The 23,201-nt window shown below is 39.7% G+C and overlaps 1 protein-coding gene across 10 annotated transcripts in view; it reads right to left on the bottom strand.

The window, feature by feature from the left end:
* Positions 1 to 23,201, bottom strand: part of PBX1 (PBX homeobox 1) — a 328,066-nt gene that overhangs the window by 119,197 nt on the left and 185,668 nt on the right. The gene's annotated exons all lie outside the window — the stretch shown is intronic.

Below are 23,201 nucleotides of genomic sequence, written 5' to 3'. Positions count from 1 at the left end.
CTGTGTGGAACCCCAGGGCCCCTCATGCAGAAGGACTCCGTGTTTGGTTTCATGCTCTGGTGACACCATCTTGAAATACTTAATTTTTGAATGAAGAGTTGACATTTTCCTATTGTACTGGGACCCACAAATTATATAGTCTGCCCTGCCTCAGAATGTATTGTTTGTATTAAGAACTATTTTGTAAAGAGTGAACAGCCATAATTAAAACAGAATAAGCAGGTCACAGTTAAGGCACATTCTCTTTTGCAATAGGTCCAAATGGACCCTGGAATCTAGCTTTATGACACTTCCTGAAAATGTGTTACAGGTTGCAAAGAAAAAAAAAAACAGGATAAAAGTTCACACCTGTAATCCCAGCACTTTGGGAGGCTGAGGTGGGTGGATCATGAGGTCAGGAGCTCGAGACCAGCCTGACCAACATTGTGAAACCCCGTCTCTACTAAAAATACAAAAAGATTAGCTGGATGTGGTGGCGCGTGCCTGTAATCCCAGCTACTCAAGGAGGCTGAGGCAGGAGAATCGCTTGAACCCGGGAGGCAAAGGTTGCAGTGATCATGCCACTGCATTCCAGGCTGGGTGACAGAGCCAGACTCTGTCTCAAAAAAAAAAAAAAAAAAAAAAAAAGAATAAAAGAAAAGGAAAGAGAAAAGAACATATCTGGAATACAACCCATTTGTAAACTGGAAGCCGTTGATAAGGAATATAAAACTCTAGAAAAAGCCTTTACTTTTTATCCAAACTTGGAATCAGAGGGCGTGGGATAAGGCCAAGTCCCTGCTTCTCACTAGCTGTGTGACCATGAGCAAGTGTCCTGCTGCTTCTCTCTCAGCATGAGAGTCTTTTATTTATTTCCTCAAGAGCCCTTCCTAGGGCACGATATGTGTAAGGGATGGTACTTGATTGGTGTTCCTCATAGGTAAAGCAGGGGTGATGATGATTAATAACACTAATAATGGAAGTGAGAGAAAATAAAAATAAGAAAATATAAGTGCTCTGAAAACTGTAAAGTGCCAGGCAGATGTTACTCTTCTTAAATCTGCAATGATGACACTTTATATTTCTACAGTCACTGCTCAGTCCAGCTGTTCCTCTCAAGTCTTCCTTTCAGCCTTCCATGCAGCCACATTTAAACTGTCCTTCTAGGTTCCCTTCAACCTAGCATATACTAATCTCCTCCTTCTCGGCTTCTGGATTTTGTGCTTGAATGATGTCATACAGTTACTTGGTTTCTGTTGTCACCCAAGTCACAAATTTATTAAGTATCATCATGACCATCAGCTGCTGCATGTACTGCTTTTCTGATTGCCAAATGAGAGTTACCCATCCAAGGGCAGGGACCATATTTTACCCTTCTTTTGTCCCCCAACGGCATTTAGAACTTTGCTAGGGGCATGGTACATGTTCATAAATATTTTTTAATTTATTCAAACAAGGTTAGCAGAGTCAGTGAGGATAGTGCATAAAGCCACCAGCTATGATTTCACATAACAGTATTTTAAGGGGCATTTCACACCCTGACAGAATGAGAGTATCTGACTCACAGTGACACAAGTTTCCATGGTACCCTGGAAACTGGATGGTTTTATAATGAGACAGACCTAAGTTAAATTCCAACTCCTCTGCCTCTTGTTAGCTGTCTGACTCTGGGAGAGTGAGTTCACTTCACAAAGCCTCAGTTGTTTCTTCATCTGTAAACTGGGGAGAACCACATTTATCTCACAGGATTGCCATCAGGTTTAAATGAGTTAACATGTGTAAAGCAATTAGACTAGAGCTGGGCACACAGAAGGCATCCAATAAGTGTTAGCTGCCTTCTCTCCTATGTTTACTAGGTGAAAGTCATTTTGAACAGCTGTTTGCTTTTTCCTCCCTTAAATCTGGTACCAGAAGGTAGCCATTATCGGGAGCCAATCATCTTCATTGATGAAGCCAAGTTCCCTCTTCCTGTTCCAACTTTCCAAAACAAATGAGAACAGAAATTACTCTGTGTTCTTCAATCAGTAAAATACATTGATGCCCACTCCATTGCACATGTACGTGTGCACAATCTCACACATACGTGTTATTGCACACATACCAGAAGCAATTTGTTTTTAAAGATAACACTGACTCTTGCTGGGCAGAGACAAAAATCATGGAAATAGGTAGGGCTACATGTACATCTCTATACTGCTTGCTCTTTTTTGTCAAGACCACCTCTATATGTTTCTAAAACTGAGGGTTAAATCACTGTCTGTATACTGTTGACAACCACATATGTGGCCGCTGATAGAAGCAATTAAGCTGGAAAGGTGAGGGTGGAGGAAGGGTATTTTAACCTATAACTATATGGAAACCTGTCCTCCAGTGCTAGAAAATTCCTTCCCAAAGAAGACCAATTCACAGGAGAATTATAATAAAGACAACTTGGCTTATAAAAACCAAACCAAAGTCTTAAATTGGAAGAATAATATCTTTGGAAGTCATTGCAAATGTTCCAACAGAAACTACTGAAACAGTAGCTGCAATAATGATAAAGATATATGCACATCTCTACATTTCATATAGGGTTGTGCAAAGGTTTCTTAGATAAGAAACCTATGCATTTCAAGTTATATATATAGATTTGTGGGCTGAAGTTGTCACAAATAATAGTCTTTTTCCATGTAGGTGGGCTATAACTATTTAGACAAATTCCAATAAAATTATAAAGGCAAGATAAGAAAAAGAAAAAATGCAGCTGAAAATGTAACAAAATAAGACAACTAAATTATGAGACTGAACATCTGTGGTCTAAATAAAATATGTGGTGGTGCAGGCAGCACCATAAAGTTTCTCCTGACATTCCGAAGAGACCAGCAGAGCTCACTTATGAGTAATGTGGTCATCCCCACATTACTGCAACAAAAATATTAGAGCAAGCTACACTGTCAAATATTCTATATGGATTTGTGACCTAAGGAAAATCATATTAAGAGGCTAAAGTGATATACAATGTGAAATATTATACAGATACACAAATACACACAAAATCCTTCCTGTTGTGAACATACAGGTGCTCTATTTTCATCTTATTCTTTAAAAAATACAAATAAATCAAAGATAGCTATCTGCCATCAGTACCTCTGAGGTATGATGTGTGTGTGTATTGTAACTCCCAAAGCTTTTGGGGCAATTGATATAGAAGACAAAGAACTGAGGGAAAATGCCCCACTTGCTGAGCTCATTGACAAGAGTTACACAGCATAAAGTATATGCCTAGGTACTTGGAAATTTGGATTCTTTTTTCGTCCAGAAATAATGTTGACAGTAAGAAGCCCTATCTACTGAGGTCATATACGGCATTTAGGTTCCCTGACCACTGGCCACCAAATAACCAAGGAATTGATCCTATAAATCTCCACAATCCTATAAACCATTCTATTAAAGTCTAAGTAGGAAGTAACACCAAGGGGGCATGTGAATTTAGTAGCCTGGGGCACACAGATTAATCTTTATGAATTTATTTCAGAGTTTGTGGTCACTCTTGTCTCCACAGATTGCTCACCATGGCATGATTGGAGTCAGTCCCTTTTCAGTGTTGCTGCTGCTTGGGAAGTACATCACCTCCTCTTTGGATGTGCCTTGCTGCAAATGTGTACAATTATACCCAATACAGAAAACATTTATTAATATGATCAGGATTTGCCTTTGCCCTCAGCCAGATTCTCTAGTATAACATGACGCCTATGTTCCAAATCAGATCTAGACAATTAAAATGACTCCTCGGTCTATCTTTCTTGGTTAGGGAAAATCTGGAGGCTACAACTAAACCCAAGTGCAGTGACATTTCAGAAACTTGCCCTGTTTCTAAGAGCTGGAACATTTTTACCCAGCTATGCTACATGTCCAAGACTCCCTTGTAACTAAATGTAGTCATAATACTAAGTCCTAACTGATGGTATACAAGTGGTAGTACAAGTATTATGCTAGAAAGTCTTTTTTAAAGGGAATAAGTCTACCGTTATTCTCTGGCCCTTCCTCCATTCTGATGCCTGGAATGCAGATGGAATGGCTAGAGTTCTAGCAGTCAACTTAGATCATGAGGATGACACAGGATCACCTTTTAGGGAAGACTGAGTGAAAACTCAGGAAGGAGCCTAAGTTTTTTGTGGTCTATGGAGCCACCCTGCCAGCCCTGAACTGCTTGTATCTTGCTTCCTATGTTTTGAAAGGGGGTGGATGTGGTTTCAGTTACTCACATTTGAACCTAATCCTAACACATTCACATTGGACTTGAATTGTGATTTTGACTGTTTAACCTCTCTGGGTTTGTTTTCACATTTGTAAACTAAGAAAAATAAAAGCTATCCCTTTAGAATTATCATGATATCAAAATCGAGATAATATACATGAAAAGTACTCTGTACACTGGAAATTATTATACCAATATTAGTACAGCTGCTATTATTTTTCAGTTTATTACGAATTTCCAAAGCAAAGCAGGTCAATGATTGACAAATGAAAACTAGCTGAAAATAAGAACTCCAATTTCATTATTCTGGCAAGATTTGATATTAGCAGAAAATGAGTTCAAGATAATTAATTGTAAGAAAGTGACCACAGGTTATTAAACATTTCTAATTCTTGTGTTCCTAGAAAATTTGCTACAAAGATTTTCTTTTAACTATTTGAAAAATATGGAATAATAGCATTTCTAACTCCATTTAGGTTCCAAATTGCTCATCGAATATCATTTGGATATCAGAAGCTGAGCCAGAAATCAAGATAGACAGAGACACATGGAGGAATGGACCTATTGCACACTGCAGACCCAGATAACCAATTTCAAGGTTGGTTCCAGAAGGTGGGTTATCATAAGCTGATATGAAAATGAAGCACACTTTATATTTTTTAAAGTATGTCATATTTCTGAAAGACTTGGCTCTATGTTTTAGGTTAATTTTCACTGTTATCTCTAAGGGTAGGTTGGATCACATTTAACATAGTAGGAAAAACAACGGAGATGCTGAGCTGAGGATTGTTGCAAATTGCATCAAAAATGAACAGAGTTCCCTAAACTATGCTGCTTCTGCCAACCTGTATTGACCTAGGGCATCAGAGCTCTTACTGTAACATTCCAACACTTTCTCTTTTAAGCTGGCAATTTCTCTGTAGGCCACTTTATTCTTCATCTTAATGACTTAAACTTATAGAACCATGGGAGGCTGAGAGATACTATCAGTTTATATTCTATTTAACTTTACAAGGGCAGATCATCAAAATAAGGGTGAAGCAATGTTGAGCCCACAGGTGTCACACTGCAAAGCTGGTTTCCAACAGTAGGTGAGGAACAAAGTGAAATTAGAACATATATATATATTGATCTTCTTGGAGTGCCCACGTAATCTAATACAATATCAATTAATCTTAGAGAATATAGTTGGTTTATCCCCCCTTCTTTGACATTACTGGTAGATATTTGAATTAGTCACCCTTCTAAGAGTATCTATAGTACTGTATTTGCCTAACACTTAGTGCTCATAAATTTGAGATTGAAGGAAAAAAATCCCTCACACTGATCCCAATAAAGGTATAGCCTGAACTAAACAGCAAGCTTTACAATTTGCTAAAATGATGATAAGAATAATGTCCCAATGAAAGACGACATTTAATGTTTATTTTTTAGAATGTCCAAAAACATACCAAACCCAAAGCCTTTTGGCATGTGTGTGCACACACCCTCCTCCACACAAACACATTTAAAATACTACCAGTGTCTAATAAATATGTGCATATAAGATTATACTCATAAATTTGCATAATTTGCTCTACACGTGTGTTCTATTTTTATATAATGATTTAGTGAGCTGAGCAGACACATCTTACTGTGAGGAAAAATCCTTTTCCCTGACCACCATTGTGTCCCTAAGTAGTGTGATGTGAGGGGACAGTACTTTTAAGGGCACAGAGGAGGAAAGTGGTTTTACTCAAGATTCTTGAATAAATCATGCAGTCACTGCTAAGAATTGATGAGAAATAGAAACTAAAAAGAAAAAGATGGGTGGGGGCGGGGAGAAAGAGATTGCTTATACTTTTAGAATACAGCCTTATTCCAAGTGAGAGGAAAGAAAGTATCCAAAAATAATAACAATGATTATACATTTGGCTTCAAATGTGAGTGCAAACCAAGTACTCTAAGGAGCAATCTAATTGGGAAATGTCCAAGGTGAAAAAGAGGCAGTTTGAGAAATTCTTACCCATCAAGCTTTATTGTGTTATTCCAACTAAGCAGAGACAAAAAGACAAATCTCAGCTCCCTACTTTCATTTATAATTGAACCAGGTCCAGAAGGATGAAGCAAGTACCATCTGTAACGCATGCTGCATTAGCAGCCGGGAGAATGAAATATTCAAATTACTCTAGGCCACCTCACATAATGACAGGGCTACAAAAACTGACTTGCAACCACAGACAAGAGAAGAAGAAAAGAAAGTTGTAAAATTTTGTTTTGTTTTTTATTGTTGTTGTTTTGGGGGGCAGGAGTTAACCAAACAAAGTGTTATTCTTAAAGAGGGTGAATATATAACAAAATATGTTTTAAAAAATCCGAAGGAAGGAAGGAGGGAAAGAAGGAGAGAAGGAGGAAGGAAAGGAAGGAAGGGAGGGAGGAGGGATGGAAGGAGGAAAGGAGGGAGCAAAGAAGGGTGGGAGGGAGGAAAGGTGGGAAATGCTACCCCAAACTTCCTCAACTTGGAAACCTTCCCACTTTAGATACAGGATCCTGTTGTTCTCATATTTTGCTTCATATAAATAAGGGGCACTATTTTGGAGAGGGTGGAGTTGGAGCTGCTCATTCTGATCCAGTTAATCAGGGCTGCTGAATGTGTGACATGGTAAGTGGCTCCAGCCCTGAGCAGTAGTCAAGACGGAGTGACAGGCTCCATTTAAGATGTCATTGCACATAATAAAGTGTAAAACTATACTTAAAATAAACGAGATAGAAACAATAAACTTGACTCAGTATTTGAACTTTTACAGACACACGGAGACTGGAGGAGAAAGCACGTGTGGCTGCGTGCTTGGGGACTTTGAAGAGGCCACTACCTCTACAGAGCTTTACAGCTGTGGTTTTTAGGGGGATCTAGTCAGGCTCCACGTGGAGGTCAAGCAGTCATCTCTTACTGTGTGAACTGGGCATCTGATTAGCTCATGGCCAAAACCTCCTAAGGAGTCAGGAGCACAGGCCATAACCAAGGGCCAGGCCTGGAGACACAGGTCTTCCCTGAGAGTTCCCCAAAGAGTAATTTTGTACTCCTTACGTCTCCTGGCTCCAGAAGTGTCTCCCAGCTCCAGCTCTCCATGTCCCCTGATTGTCCACCTGTGCCAGGGTTGCCTCGCTGCAGCTTGGCTTCACCACTTCAGAAGGTTTAACACAATATTGTCAAGGCTGGTTGGCCCCAAATTGGAATGATACTTTCTTTCCCCCTCTAGGTCCTGCAATTACTGTTACATGTAGGGGTGGATTCAATGTCAAAGCAAATGTTTTCCTTATGTTTCTTTCTTTAAAAAAAGAAAAAAAATCATAAATGGGAGCCAGCACATGAAGCTCCTGAACCAGCCACCCAGGATTCTGTGTCACCCGGGGTGCAAGGAGTCTTGGCTTCCTTGTGCATTAGATTTAGGGGCCTCCACTCAGAAGGTGACCCACCCCCTGGGAATCTATGTTAATGGCATACATAAGGGCAGAGCTTGGAATGAGCCATTCTTTCCCCTGCAATCACAGAATGTTACTGGAATGGGGGTTGAGCCAAATAATGATCCTAATCGTTGCCTGTATATTGGTTTCTTCACCCACCTTCCACCCTCACCTGTAAAAAGATTGTTAAGGTACTTGAGAACCGACACTATCCTTTAAAGGCATATTTTTTTAGATAGTAGGATAAACTATATTGAGTAGAAATACATACATTACAGCTGTACAGTGAAGTTTTGTATAGTGCATGCAGCCCAGTCTCCAGAAGTGGGATCAAGAGAGTATTACGAGCAGCACACAGAAGCCCCAGCCAAACCCTTTACAGTTACTATCTCCAAGGGTAGCCAGTCTCCTGATTCCTTTAAGCAGGTTTGTTTTGCCTGCCTTTGCTTGTCTTAATTTTCCCTTACATTTCTTTATCACTCCCATTGGATCCTGGAACTTCCATGCATTTAGTAATTCAGCGAGTATTTAGTGAGTACCTACTATGTGCCAGGCACGATGCTAGGTGAGCACAACAGGCACTCAGCTCATGCTATGGAACTGACTAAGTTGAGAGGAAAAGAAAAGGGATTTTAGTTTCCAGCTTCTTGGCTGTTGGTATGAAAGGAGCATGAGAAAAAAAAAAAAAGTGATCTAACTCTCATACTTTGAAGGGGACAAGTATACTTTCAAGATGGTAATTTGCAGTCTTGTCTTGCCCTTGGCTGGTCACTGGGAAGGATAGGAAAGGTTGTGACGGAGACAGGGTAAGAAGGCAGTGAGGGCAGGCGGCTTCCACCTGAGCATGGCCCCGGAAGTCACCTTCCACCCATCCTCTGCTGGGGACCATTAGGCAGGGATGCTCGCATCATCTCTATGTCCTCCACTCTGCAGAGCCAAGATCAATCCCTGGCATCATGGCACATCTAAAACCTGCCTCTTCAGAGTCGGCCTGCAGCTCGCAGTGTCACTTCCCACCAAGCCAGGCTGCAGTCACTCGAGTGGGAGTTTTATTAGCTGTAACCCATGACACCATGCACTGATATATTTAAACAATAATGAAAAGGGTGGTTGTCTGAAACAACCATTGAAGTGGTAAAATAATCAACAATATTTTGTGAACACAACGTTCCACTCACAGATCTGTGATTCTGTAAGGGATGAAAATAACACAGGTTTCTAGGGGTAAAAGTTGTAGAATCAAGGAGGGAAAATTACTGTGAAACATAAAGTGCTGTAGAAATATGAGGCCGCTGTGGGTAAGGATAAAACTGGGCAAGTAGATGGTTCTGGGTAGGTTTGCTGCCCAACTAAATATCAGATCCAACACATAGTTCCATCTGTAGGAAAAGTCTAATCACCTCCAATGCCATGAAGTACAATTTTAAATAATAAAACTAAAAGTGTTTTAGTGAAAACACTATAGCATGGGAGTATGTACTTGGTCTTATCAGATCCAAAGGTTCACTTTGACCAGCCCACCAAAGATGAGAACATAGCTTTGGTTGCAGTCTGAATTGGCCTGGTGGTTGATAAACCTTGGAAATTTTACTGGGTCAACCCAACCTAATGTGATTGCCTTAATGGAAACATGCTGGGTGATGAAAACATGCTGGGTGATGAAACAGTAACAGCATGATTTAGAGATTTAAAAAATAATAATAATAATAGCTGAAATTAGCTTGAAAAAAATGTATTTTAGAAATCCTTTCTTATTCCTTGTCAATACCCAATTGACTGCAGATGGAAAACACTGACTTCATTGGCTAGATATGTTAAAGGGATAATAGAATTTATATGATTAACAGGGTGGACAAGATAACACCTTAAATCTCTTTCAGTATTTTGAAAGCTAAAACATTACTTTGGGGTTGCTACTTAACATTCTTTTAAGCAACTCCTTGATCTTCCCTATTTGGTCAAACTTCAGACAGTAACTGAAAATGTGAATCTTCAGTGAGTTGAATAGGTACAACTTCAATATTAGGACCAAATATTATTAGTTTCCAATGGCATTTGCTTAGAAATTTCCAGGTGTTATGTTAATTAGAAAAATTACAATATTTCCTGATTTTTCTCATCAGTACTCTGAAATTGAACTTTACAAGTCATGATCAGCTTTTCAAAAATATCACTATTCCCCATCAGGTTACATCCTTGAACCCCAAAATATTTTTTATATGTCTCCCTTATAAAAACCCAGTTTCCATGGGGGGCAATGATACCTTCTCTCTTGTTCATTGTTATGTCCTCTGTTCTCTTCTTGCAAAAAAAAAAAAAAAAAAAAAAATGGAGGGGTGCCCTATAAATATTTGTTGCAAAAAAAATCCAGAATAGTTTCAGAAATATGACTAAATACCACTTCTACTTCTTCAACTCCCAACTCCCTTCCCTACAACTCCCAATGCATCACAGAGCTAATGCTGAGTTATTCAATGAGTTGCTTCATAAATACATTTTTTTCTCTTTATCTAGCCTTTATCTGTGACAATTTGAATTGTATATTTGAAGTTTAGAATTTTTGCTATGTTGCTATATTACTACATTAAGCGTTCTCCAAACATTATGATAAAGCCTAAATATGTATAGTTACATATATTTATACAGACACCCAGCGTCTACTAAAAACATTGTCTTCTATTTGTTTTATAAACACTAAACTTAGTGAGCTAAGAAACATACCAGATATTCTCAAATCGGTTTTCCTCAAGTAAGTAGATTTTATGGTTCTAGTATTTTCATGATATAGGCTTCCATTCTGAATTACCAAAATTTATGTGATGCCTTTTTCTTCTATGACTACGTATGTAATATTAGCATTCCTTAAGACCTCATAACTAAGTGTACGTTTTTTAAATTGCAACAAAGAAAAAGTAATTATAAATATGATTATAAGCATATGTGTGCAGCATTTCTGTGTACAAATGTGTAAATTATCTCTGAAAAAAACCACTTTTCCAATGTTTAACGTTTTGCAATGCCCAAATTAAAGGATGCTTTTTAAAAATTAAGGTTTCCAACTAAGGCCACTGTTTTCCATAAGATTTTAAAGGGGAAAAAAAATCAGACAGCCCTTTTGTGACAAGGACTTGGGTTACATAGGGCAGTGTGAGGAAGGGATGGAGGACTGGTCTTTGTCCTCAGCCATCCTTATGCAGTGCTATTCATATAATATGACAATGATGGCTTACATCAAAAGCTACAGTGCAAATAATCCCCTTCTCCATGCCATCCCAAAGCAAAAGCCAGCCCCTAAAATAAGGGGCAATGCGCCAGCACAGATATTAATTGTATGCCAGCTAGCTCTGTGCAGAGGGGAAAGCAAGGGAAGGGTCTTTTTTTCTTTTCTTTTTTTTTTTTCCTGAATTGGATTTTACAATGAATGTTAACTTGCACCAGGAGGCTAACTTGGGCCTCCAGAGCCTTCTTAAAACCCTGGCACCCTGCCAGGGGAGCTCCAACTTTGCAGCCCAGAGAAAGCCATGTTGGCAGCTTGTCAGGAGCCAGGGAGTTACATGGCGCCCTGGGGGTAATAATATTTTCCAGAACGCTCAAGCTAATAGTCCCATGATGGGCGATTGAAAGGACTGCAGGTATGCTCTTCCTTGTCCTCAGCCTTGGAAGTCTCATCCATCTCTGCAAAGTGCCACATCACACTCTGCTGACCTTCATGGCTGAGTTGGGGACACTGTCTTTTGTTTCACTTTACCTCACTGCCGAGAGCATTATGTTCAAGCCAAGTCAGGCTTCTACTTATTATCGTGCTTTGAATTCATTTCTTTAAAAAAAAAAAAAAAATGCTGTATATGAACCTAGAGGCATTCTGGCACTGAGCACATTTTTATATCTTCTTTTAAAACAACAACAGAATTATGTATACATAAGTACATTTTAAAAAATAACCACACGTAAAAGGCTGGGTGCGGTGGCTCACGCCTGTATCTCAGCACTTTGGGAAGCCAGGGTGGGCGGGTCACCTGAGGTCGGGAGTTCAAGACCAGCCTGACCAACATGGAGAAACCTCGTCTCTACTAAAAACACAAAATTAGCTGGGCGTGGTGGTGCATGGCTCTAATCCCAGCTACTTGGGAGGCTGAGGCAGGAGAATCGCTTGAAACTGGGAGGCAGAGGTCGAGATTGTGCCATTGCACTCCAACCTGGGCAACAAGGAGGAAAATACCCATAAGTGTAGCAGGATGTCTAGTTCACAGGCTAGATTCTTCCTAGATCAATGAATTGGAATCTTCTGTTGCTTTTCTAGGGTAGCTGGAGAAACTGACAGTTGACTCACTTTTGTTCTTCCATCAAAGGTCCAAGGAGAGAGGAGTTGTGTGCAGACTCTCAAAATTCATTCTTAGCTCCTTATATTTTAATCCTTAATTTATTTCATCAAGATGGCTTTTAATTCTTAGCACCACATTCAATATTATACAGAAATTTGTAGGGCTCTTTATTTACATTTTATTGATTACAAAGATAAAGACAAAACGAGTTCATTCTTTTAAGCTTTTTGATTAAAAAAACGCAACACAGTGTCATTGCGACTTCTAGGTGAGTTAAACTTCAGAGTAGCTGGAGTACCACCTATAACATACTTAGCACAAAAAATCACGAAGCATATCACGCCCATAAACTGATCTGTATTATCCTAATCTCTCTCTTCCACACAAACACGCACGCACGCGCACGCACGTACACACATACCCCTCTGTTTTAGAACAATAAACTGAATTTAGTTACCCTGTTGAAAAGTAGGGTAACCACTTCTCCTTAAACAATCACTTTTTCAGTCCTTGCAATGCAACAGCATTGAAACCCACATACAGGTTGATGCCAGTTTTACGTGTTGAAACAAACCAGTCACTCTTTCTCCCGCTAAGCAGTTAAATTAGAGAGTATTCAATTAATAACAGCTGAATATTCTGTCACATTTAGGAAGATGTATGGTAAGACAAGCGAGTTGTGATGTATCTGACAGAAATGATAAAGGTTCTCCCGACACAGTCTGGCAGATACTTGGCTCCTACTGCGGCTCTTTCTCATGTTCTAAAACGTCAGCAGCACAGACCCAAGATCCAGCACTGGCTTCAAGAAAAGAAACACTCTAAAGTGAACAGGGAAGCCTTTGCCAAGTTCTCAAAAGGAGCCCAGCCTCTGCTTTTTCCCGTGAGCACATGGGTCCGAGTTCCCGTCCACACACCAGCCGGGCACATAGGCAGCAGGGCAGTGGGCGCACTCTATCACCCAGAGATCAGGACAGGCTCTAAGTCCCCCACCTGCTCAGTCCACCTTTGCCGAGATACATACACATCTTCCCAAGCCCACCCTGCCAGTGGCCAAGGGAACACGCTTCTCCTTGATACATACTAAATGACAGCGAAGAGTACTGACCCCTTCACCACCACACTAAACAGAAATCTCTTCTCTCAGGGGCCTTTCAAGGCTACTCCTGCCACCTTCAGAGGTGAAGCAACTGCTCAATTGCATCATTCCTGTTTCCAACACTGAGAGCCTTTATCCACATTCCTTTGGGAAACTGCTGGGGCCCAAATTGAAAAGGAAATAAAAGAGACCACAATAAAATTGCTAACATACGGGGAGTAACAGAGCAATCCATGACACAATTATATTACGCTCGTCCTCCAAGCCCAGCTAGCCACAGTGGCCTTGGGGAGGAGGAGCCACTCGCATTTCCACAAATCAAAGGTCAAAACCATGCAAGGGCTGTGTTACTCACAAATGGGTCTGGCCGACCTGCACGAAGTCAAGTGTGGTCTTGCAAACTCCATTTTGAATTTCAAGGGATTCCTTTTCTAAAGCTGAAATAGCATCTCACAAACTTCGGGACTAATGTACCAACAGTAATATAAAATGAGGGGATATAACAAAATCCTGACACAAAATAATGAGAAACAACAACTACCAAAAACTAAACAAAAGACAAATAAGATAATAAGGAGAATTAAATAGCCCTGCTTTTACACAGAGAAATTGATGATGCATTAGTCTAGAGCCTGGTCAAAAATAAAGACTAAGAGTTGCTGACTTAACTCATGATAATTATTTTTTAAATTGAGTTACACCACCTAAAACATCTCAGAACTACATGATGTGCACTTTTTTAAAATTATAAAATAATTCAAAGAAACAAAATAGACAATCTTGTGCACTTTTTAACTTTCCATTAAGAACTTTTGAGAGCCAGAAAAGAAATGAATGCAGAGGCTGTTTTCTCTTGCAGCACAGAAAAAAAGATTCAGATCATTTTTACTATTCTCCAACAGCCCCGTTGCTGGAAAATTTGCAAAATACAGGCTTACTTATGTTTGCTAGTAAGAAATCAAATTCATCTCCACAACCCTTCCAAGTTTTATTCTTTTGAAACTTTCATTCTAAAACACACACATGCACAGACATACCATTTTCCCACCAAACGCAGTTTATAAAATTAAAACTGGTCTCAGGGATTCAATATACATTCTCCATGAGCAAAAAATACACATGTAAATGTGGAATGGTACATAAGGACTTCATCTTCCTTACCGCAATGACAGGCCGAAGCGTGCAGATTCCATGTGGGTCACTGCAGCTGATTCACTGCATTCCTATCCACATCAAAATTGCCCCTTCAATTCTTCCATGTTCTATAAAATTATTATTATTGCCGCCTTTCCCATCTACTTTATTGGCAAATAACTTGGATTAATAAAGCCCTCATGGTGTTTATGAGCAGAAGATCACTTTATTCCCCTAATACACCAAAAGACACTGTGGGGCAACAGGACCTACCACTTAATTAGATTATATAACTGTCAGGAGTTGGTTGAGGTTTTAAATTTATATATCAATTAATATTTAATAGAGCTTAATTAACAATCCCCTCCTCTCCTCCTTCCACATTCTGCATTCTCCCCTATGTCTTCCTTCTCAGATCTTGGTCCAGAATGGCAATCTGGCTCACAGTATTTGGTAGGGTGGCACCTATGCACACAGACTACTTTACTCAGAAATGCATTTGCCATGGCACGAGCAGAAGGAAACTATGAGTAGAAATGAATTCCTTTCTTAAGAGCTAAGTGTCTATCTACCTGCATATCTAAGCACTGAGGGCACACACACACACACACACACACACACAAACCTTAAAGGGGTCTAAATGGACACATTAACTGTTTCACATCTCTACTTGTTTGTTTCTTGGTAGCCACGTTAAAATCTCCCTTGGCATTTGAAAGGAAATAGTGTTGGTGACTTTGTCACACCTACGAATCACACACAGGTATAGACAGCCAGTTTTTAGAAGCAGTGTTTCTCAAACCTTTGGGGCTTGAGATCCCTTTACATTCTTAGCAACTATTGAGGACTCCAAATAGCTTCTGTTTATATAGGTCATATTTATCAATATTCAGAAATTTGAGACTAAGGAATTTTTTAATATTAATTCCTTTAAAAGCAATAAACTGGCCAGGCGTGGTGGCTCACGCCTATAATCCCAGCACTTTGGGAGGCTGAGGTGGGCAAATCACCTGAGGTTAGGAGTTTGAGATCAGCCTGGCCAACATGGTGAAACCCCGTCTCTACTAAAAATACAAAAATTAGCCAGGCGTGGTGGCAGGCGCCTGTAACCCCAGCTAGTCAGGAGGCCGAGGCAGGAGAATCACCTGAACCTGGAGGCAGAGGATGCAGTGAGCCAAGATTGCTCCATTGCACTCTAGGCTGGGCGACAGAGCAAGACTGTCTCAAAAAAAAAAAAGGGGGGGGGGGCAGTAAACCCATTACATTTGAACATAAATAACCCATGTCTATAAAAATGTTTTTGAAACAAATATATTAGTGAGAAGAGTGGCTTTTACATTTTTACAAATCTTTTTAAGGTCTGATTTAAAAGAAGATGGCCAGATTCTCCTGTTTCTGCATTCAGTCTGTGACAATATTACATGAAGCCTGTGGAAAACTCCATTGTACACATTCATAAAAGACTGAGAGTAAATAAAGCAAATACCATCTTTTTTTTTTTTTTTTTCGACAGAGTCTCACTCTGTCATCCAGCTGGAGTGCAGTAGCGCAATCTCAGCTCGCTGCTACCTCCACCTCCTGGGCTCAAGCGATTCTCCTACCTCAGACTACCGAGTAGCTGGGATTACAAGCATGCACCACCACGCCTGGCTAATTTTGTATTTTTAGTAGAGACGGGGTTTCACCATCTTGGCCAGGCTGGTCTTGAACTCCTGCCCTCAAGTGATCCGCCCGCCTCAGCCTCCCAAAATGCTGGGATTACAGGTGTGAGTCACCGCACACAGCCTGCAAATACCATCTTAAAATCATTATCAATATATTTTTGACCTCATAGTCTCCCTGGAAATGTTGGGGATCCCTAGACCCTATTTAAAAATTGTTACCTTAGGGAGTTTCAAAATGTTTTAAAGACATAACACAGCAGGCCTGGAGTAGCTAAATTTCTCTTTTGCTTCCCCAGCCTCTACCGCTATCATTTTGGCTAATTAACTGATATATAAGCCACTGCCTACAAGTCACAGTGAAGACAAATCTAAATGCAGGCTTTCTGTTCCAGATCTTATGTACTAGTTCTTATAGTACTTTCTAGCCTAGTATATAACATAAGAAATGATTTTTAAAAAGAAGCCACTGAAAGGAAGAAGAAAAAGAACAATGAACATTTTTCCCAAGCCTCCTGAAAGCTACTTCTGACTGTCTCTGCCCCCATTGGTGCTAACCAAGGGCAGCTGGACCAGCCAAAGGGTATCAGAATGTTTCAGATAAATTTCATTCCCACTCAATAGGAATAGCTTGCCTAGACATCAACTATGGGTCTATTTTTTCTATTGTGGGCTTAAAAAACACATGAAAAAATGCTCATCATCACTGGCCATCAGAGAAATGCAAATCAAAACCACAGTGAGATACCATCTCACACCAGTTAGAATGGCCATCATTAAAAAGTCAGGAAACAACAGGTGCTAGAGAGGATGTGGAGAAATAGGAACACTTTTACACTGTTGGTGGGACGGTAAACTAGTTCAACCATTGTGGAAGTCAGTGTGGCGATTCCTCAGGGATCTAGAACTAGAAATACCATTTGACCTGGCCATCCCGTTACTGGGCATATACCCAAAGGACTATAAATCATGCTGCTATAAAGACACATGCACACGTATGTTTATTGCAGCACTATTCACAATAGCAAAGACTTGGAACCAACCCAAATGTCCAACAACGATAGACTGGATTAAGAAAATGTGGCATATATACACCATGGAATACTATGCAGCCATAAAAAATGATGAGTTCATGTCCTTTGTAGGGACATGGATGAAACTGGAAACCATCATTCTCAGTAAACTATCACAAGGACAAAAAACCAAACACCGCATGTTCTCACTCATAGGTGGGAATTGAACAATGAGAACTCATGGACACAGGAAGGGGAACATCACACTCCGGGGACTGTTGTGGGGTGGGGGGAGGGGGGAGGGACAGCATTAGGAGATATACCTAATGCTAAATGACGAGTTAATGGGTGCAGCAAAACAACATGGCACATGGATACACATGTAACAAACCTGCACATTGTGCACATGTACCCTAAAACCTAAAGTATAATAATAAAAAATAATAAAATAAAAAAAAATTTAAGCTCGTTTGAGAATTTATTTTAGTTGCTAAGAAACTAGTTTCTTATTGTAGTCAGTGAGAGTAAAGATAAAGCAGCTGTCAAAATATTGTGTTATTTTGACAGTAGCCATATCAGAATCATAAATGATATAGTTTGTCTGTACATTTTTACCCTCACTAATGGGGTCTAAATACTATATTCTCAGATATTTCATACATACACAAAGACATACACACATGCATTTTAGTAAGAAAGGCCAACACGCAGTTAGCAATGAACATTCAGGGAATGCACATGTGCATGTACACACACACACACACACACACACAAACTAGCCCCCAATTTGAAAACTCTTTTTTCTTTTTCTTCCAATTTTTGGAGTTGGGATCTCACTCTGTCACCCAGGCTAACGTGCACTCTAATCATAGCTCACTACAGCCTTGAACTCCTGGGCTCAAGTGATCCTTCTGCCTCAGCCTCCCAAGTAGCTGGGACTATAGGCATGTGCCACCTTGCCCAGCTAATTTACTTTACTTTTGTAGAGACACAGTCTTACTAATGTTGCCCAGGCTGGTCTCGAATTCCTGGGCTCAAGCGATGAATGTCTGCATTCATTCAAACCCTCATTCCCACATCCTCTTGATCTGTCAGATGCTGGTAATCACCATCGGACAGGGTGGATCATCTATACGGGCCTGCTTGGTCCATGGTTCTCCTAAGCCATGCACAGTGCTTTGATCAATGACAAATTCATTCTCTCCCTTTTGCTCTCCCTCCCATCCATCCATCCATCCACTCACCCATCCAATCATCCCCCAGCTACTGTACTTCTAAAAAGTTTTTTTGTGGTCAAAGGGTCCAAGTCTTGCTAATAACAGTGGGTTAATCATGTGAAGAATTAAATCTACCAAAAATCTCCAGCAACTCCAAATCAAATACCTGAATATGGATTTTATTTCACTATTATACTGCTGATGAGTGGCATTTGGCAGAATTTGAAAGAGGAGAAAAACAAAAATGTATCATTTTCTTTCTGTGTCTATCCAGGACTGGCTATACTAAATGCTATTCATCATTACTTTCACCTATTTGTAGGGTAATAATACTTAAAACTCTATCTGAGAACTATTAAGCAGTTGTTAAAAATAATTATAAAAAGTAATAAAGTAACAGAAAATTTCTGTATTATTCTAAGTTGTAAGATGAATAAGCAAGATATATATTGTTTATGTTCCAATTTTAGCTAGCTAATATATTATATATGCAAATAGATTAAAAACTGAAAGGGGGCATTACTAAAAATGCAATGAGTTGTATATTTGAAGGGCAGGGCTATCAGCATTTTTTTCCCTTTGTTATCCAAACTTTCTTTAATGTTTTAGTATTGTCCTGCTCATGAAGACAAAGAAGAATATCTCAAAGCGCTTTAGTTATGGTTGATTTTTTCCTATTCTTGGTAGCTTAGAAAATTTCCTAACTGGGAGTGAGGTCTACCTATCAATGTCAAGGTGGAAAAAATATGCCAAGAGTGGTGCGCTTGCTCTTTTTGGCTTCCTCCTACATTTCTGATCCCATCTTGGAGTGGAGAAAGATTCCTCCACCCCTCCATCACACACTACTGCTCCTGCCCCAACGCTCACCCCATCCTAGTCCCATGTGGTTAGGGTGATATATTCCAATCTTCATCTGAGGACTGATGCAATGTGTTGACCTTGCTCCTCATCTTATCTTGAGTAAGGGATGAATGTCATGGCCATATGCTTCCCATGACCACAATTCTCATTCTCATCAAAGATCCAGGAAAGCTTCCTCTGAATTCAGCCAAACTGCAATGTGTAAACATTTCTGCTGTGAGATTTGAAACTTGTGATAGAAATTCCAAGCCAGAAGCTTCTGCAAAATATGTGAATCACAGGGAAAGAATCTGCTCTTTTCTGATTGACCCCTTTAATGACGTATTATTTAACCTTAGATGATAGAGATCACAGAGCCTGCCGTGACCTCTTCTAATGACTGTTAAGCTGACCTTAGGCAACAAAGCCAGCAGGAATCAGAATTGATTAGGAGGATTTGCTACCTCTTTCCAAAGAGGCCGGATATAGAGTTCTTATTTCCACTTAATTATCTCTTGGCCTCTGATCCACATGACTGCTTCTAGAAGCCAGCAGGAAACGTGAGGCAAGGAAAGTCAGTCGAACCTCAATGAACTGGCTCTCCACGTACCCTGGAGACACACACACCTTTTGTACTGTACAATTACTATTTATGGTGTGACACGATCTTTCTTTATCATGTACTTTTTAATAAAGGATTTGACATACACTATTAGTTTTAACACTTTGCATCTCAAATCCTGCTAGTCTGCTTGTATAATTAGCTGTGGCTTGACAAACAAAAACTTAAAAGCAAAAACACGAATGGTGCCCACACTGTTCATCACAATGGCTAAACTTGATCATTTTGGAGTAAGAATGGTGGGTACACCTCTTTTCATGAACTGCTTGGCATGCATCATTTACTTATGATGCATACTCATGATTTGTGTATAATTGGGAGGTGGATTAAAAAATGTTGCTGTTCTAATTTGTAAACCTTTATCTTCTAGCTCTCAACCTCCAATCTAAACAAAATTCTAAAGCTGTCTAGCCCAGGATGTCCTAGGGCTAGAGACAATTCCTCTGTGAATGCACAGATAGCCACTACCTTGGTATCACAGTATCTCAGGTTGAGTCCTAGATTACTTAGCATCATTAAAGTCCAGCAAATTTTTCTATGAGAGGATTATTAATTATTTTACAGTTGCTCCAACCCTGAGCCTAAGAAGAGACAGCAAGCAAAATTCTGCTTTACTCACTTTTCATGTGGAAACTGGCAAATACTTTCATTTCCAGTGTGCCTGTGGTCATTCAAGATTCAGAGAGATACAGTTACTTCCTTAAGGACACACAAAGTCAAGGGCTGTTCTAACCTAGTCTATCTAGCAGAACACAAAATATACAAAAACATACTGTTATGTTACATCCATAACAGGCCAAGAATATAAGCATGACCAAAGTTATCTTTTGTGAATAGCTTCAGTCTACCTTTTTGTACTTTGAAATATGTATATAAAATACATACATACATACGTGTGTGTGTATATATATATATATACACACACACGATTCATACATATACAGATGCTAAATTTACATAAGTAGGAGAGTTACAAACATAGCACTCTCTACAGCCTAAGCCTATTTTTTAAAAAAGATCGTTCTCAAATTTACTGGTATTTCAAATTTGGAAAAAGGAACTAGCAGTATTTAGTGGTAAGAACACAAATGGTAGAGTCAGAAGATCAGAATTAGAGCTGGTACTCAGGCAAATTTTGAGTTAGATACTCTCTGGAAACTCAATCTGTTTAAGCCTCAGCTCCTCACCTGTTTAAGCCTCAGTTCCTTACCTGCACAATGGGAACAACAATATCTCCTCAAAGATTTCTGGAGAGAATGAAATGAAAAAATGCAGTGATTTTTCAAAAGAATTTTCTGAAACATGAACTCCTTTCTTAAGATTACTAAGAAGCCCAATATGCGAAAGAGGCCCAAATGGCCCTACATCAGAAGAAGAGTAGGATCTTGTAATAGCTCTTCTGCCAGCAACCCCATCAACCCTACCCCATGCACTCACTGGAACCATGAGAATCCACTGGAATTCTCTGTTTAAAACATAGGAGACAATTCATATAAAAGCAATATAAAACTGCTTTATCAAAATGAGGGCTGATAAAAATTGAGGTAAGAATAGTTTAGGAAAGGGCCAGGCGCGGTGGCTCACAGCTATAATTCCAGCACTTTGGGAGGCTGAGGCGGGCGAATCACGAGGTCCAGAGTTCGAGAACAGCCTGGCCACACGAGGTCAAGAGTTCGAGAACAGCCTGGCCAATGTGGTAAAACCCCGTCTCTACTAAGAATACAAAAATTAGCTGGGCATGCTGGCACATTCCTGTAATCCCAGCTACTTGAGAGGCTGAGGCAGGAGAATCACTTGAATCTGGGAGGTGGAGGTTGCAGTGAGCTGAGATCATGCCACTACACTCCAGCCTGGGCAACAGAGCAAGGCTCCAGGAAGAAAGAAGAAGAAGAAAGAAGAAGAAAGAAGAGGAGGAAGAGGAGGAAGAGGAGGAGGAGGAGGTAGAGGAGGAGGAGGAAGAGGAAGAGGAAGAGGAGGAGGAAGAGGAAGAGGAAGAGGAAGAAGAGGAAGAAGAGGAAGAAGAGGAAGAAGAGGAAAAGAAAAGAAGAAGGAGAAGGAGAAGGAGAAGGAGAAGAAGAAGAAGAAGAAGAAGAAGAAGAAGAAGAAGAAGAAGAAGAAGAAGAGGAGTTTAGGAAAAAAAGACAACTATTTACCATAGCTTTCTCAAATTACATTTACAATTTTACTACTTGTTACCACTTTTACCTATGAATTTCATGCTAAGCAACTGAGACTTGCGAGTGAGGTACTTCCTATAATTATACCCTATACCGTCTGCACTGAACCTCTTGCATGACCAAGATGCCAAACACAGACATACTTCTACATACTTTGAAACTTAAAAGCTGACTTTTCTAGCTTTTCTTTGGCTGAAGGAAAATTAATTTAACACTTTATTTTGAAATACTTAGAATAGCCATTTAAAAATATACATGTACTAATGTTCTATTATAAAATAATCATATGCCTCTCTAGGTGATGCCATGGGCCATGTGCGAGCAACAGGTCAGTGACTGTTTGATCATGATATTTACGATGTATGGAGGGGACCAATAGGAACGATCCTCTATAGGCACATGACTCAGTGATTTAATTCTGGCTGCACTGGGAAGTAAGAGTATTTGGAGAATGGAACTCAGCAATGTCCGGTCAGTTACGTTCAGTCATGTATGCATATATGAAGGCACACAGCAGAATTAAGAGACGTTTCTGAAGGCTGCTCTTTGAAAAGTCCTCTCGCAGATGGGCTCTCAGCTCTGTTAATGTCCTTATCAGACACTTCAGAGCAGGAGTAAATTCTCTCTGGCAGAAAATGCTTAGAAGCTTTAGCCCAGCCTGTAGCTGGTTGACTAGGTTTATTACTAATTACTATTGAACTGATATTGTTACTATTACTACTACCTTCTTTGGGTGCTTTAAATTTAGATGATGCAGCTCAATTAGAAGACCTCAAATCACTTTACAGAGTTCCTGCGTTGACAAGTAGTGATGCTTAAAAGGTTCATCATTTGTGGTTCTCTGAGCATTTTCCAACATACTATTACAGCACTTTGGTGAAAAAATAATATTAGCCCAAATTTTATAAGGGTAGAAATGTAGTTATAGATAAAACTGTTATTATCTATAACAGTTATATAGATGAAATATCACTTGTATAGGGCTCCATCCTTTATAAAGGACTTTTAATACACAGTCTGTGATGATAAAGCAAAGTCCCAGGGCAGTGTTGAGAAAAGACAGAATTCAGTAATTCTAATTTCCAGGCCATTGCTCAACCTGTGGCCCATGCTTTCCATCTATTTTTCACTATATAGTCTAAACTTCCTGCTTTGCTATTTTTCCTTGGAGAGGCAATGTGGCATAGAGGAAAAAAATATGGATTTTAATATCGGCTTTGCCACTCATTAGATACGTGGCCTTCAGCAACGTTCTGCTGCTCTCTGACTCAGTTTCCTGGTCTTTGAAAATGGAAATAGAAACAGTACTTTGCAAGTCTGTTGTAGAGAATAAAAATATTACCTTGTAAGTTTGGTGTATTCCATAGCTTAGAGTCTGGCAGGTGACGGGCAATCAACTAAGATGCAATCCCTCCTTTCTCTTCCCACCCGCCACCACCCCCACCACTGTCTTCTT

The sequence above is a fragment of the Symphalangus syndactylus genome, chromosome 12, assembly GCF_028878055.3.
Source record: "Symphalangus syndactylus isolate Jambi chromosome 12, NHGRI_mSymSyn1-v2.1_pri, whole genome shotgun sequence".
Classification (NCBI taxonomy): domain Eukaryota; kingdom Metazoa; phylum Chordata; class Mammalia; order Primates; family Hylobatidae; genus Symphalangus; species Symphalangus syndactylus.
This window is presented reverse-complemented; position numbering and strand designations above follow the sequence as displayed.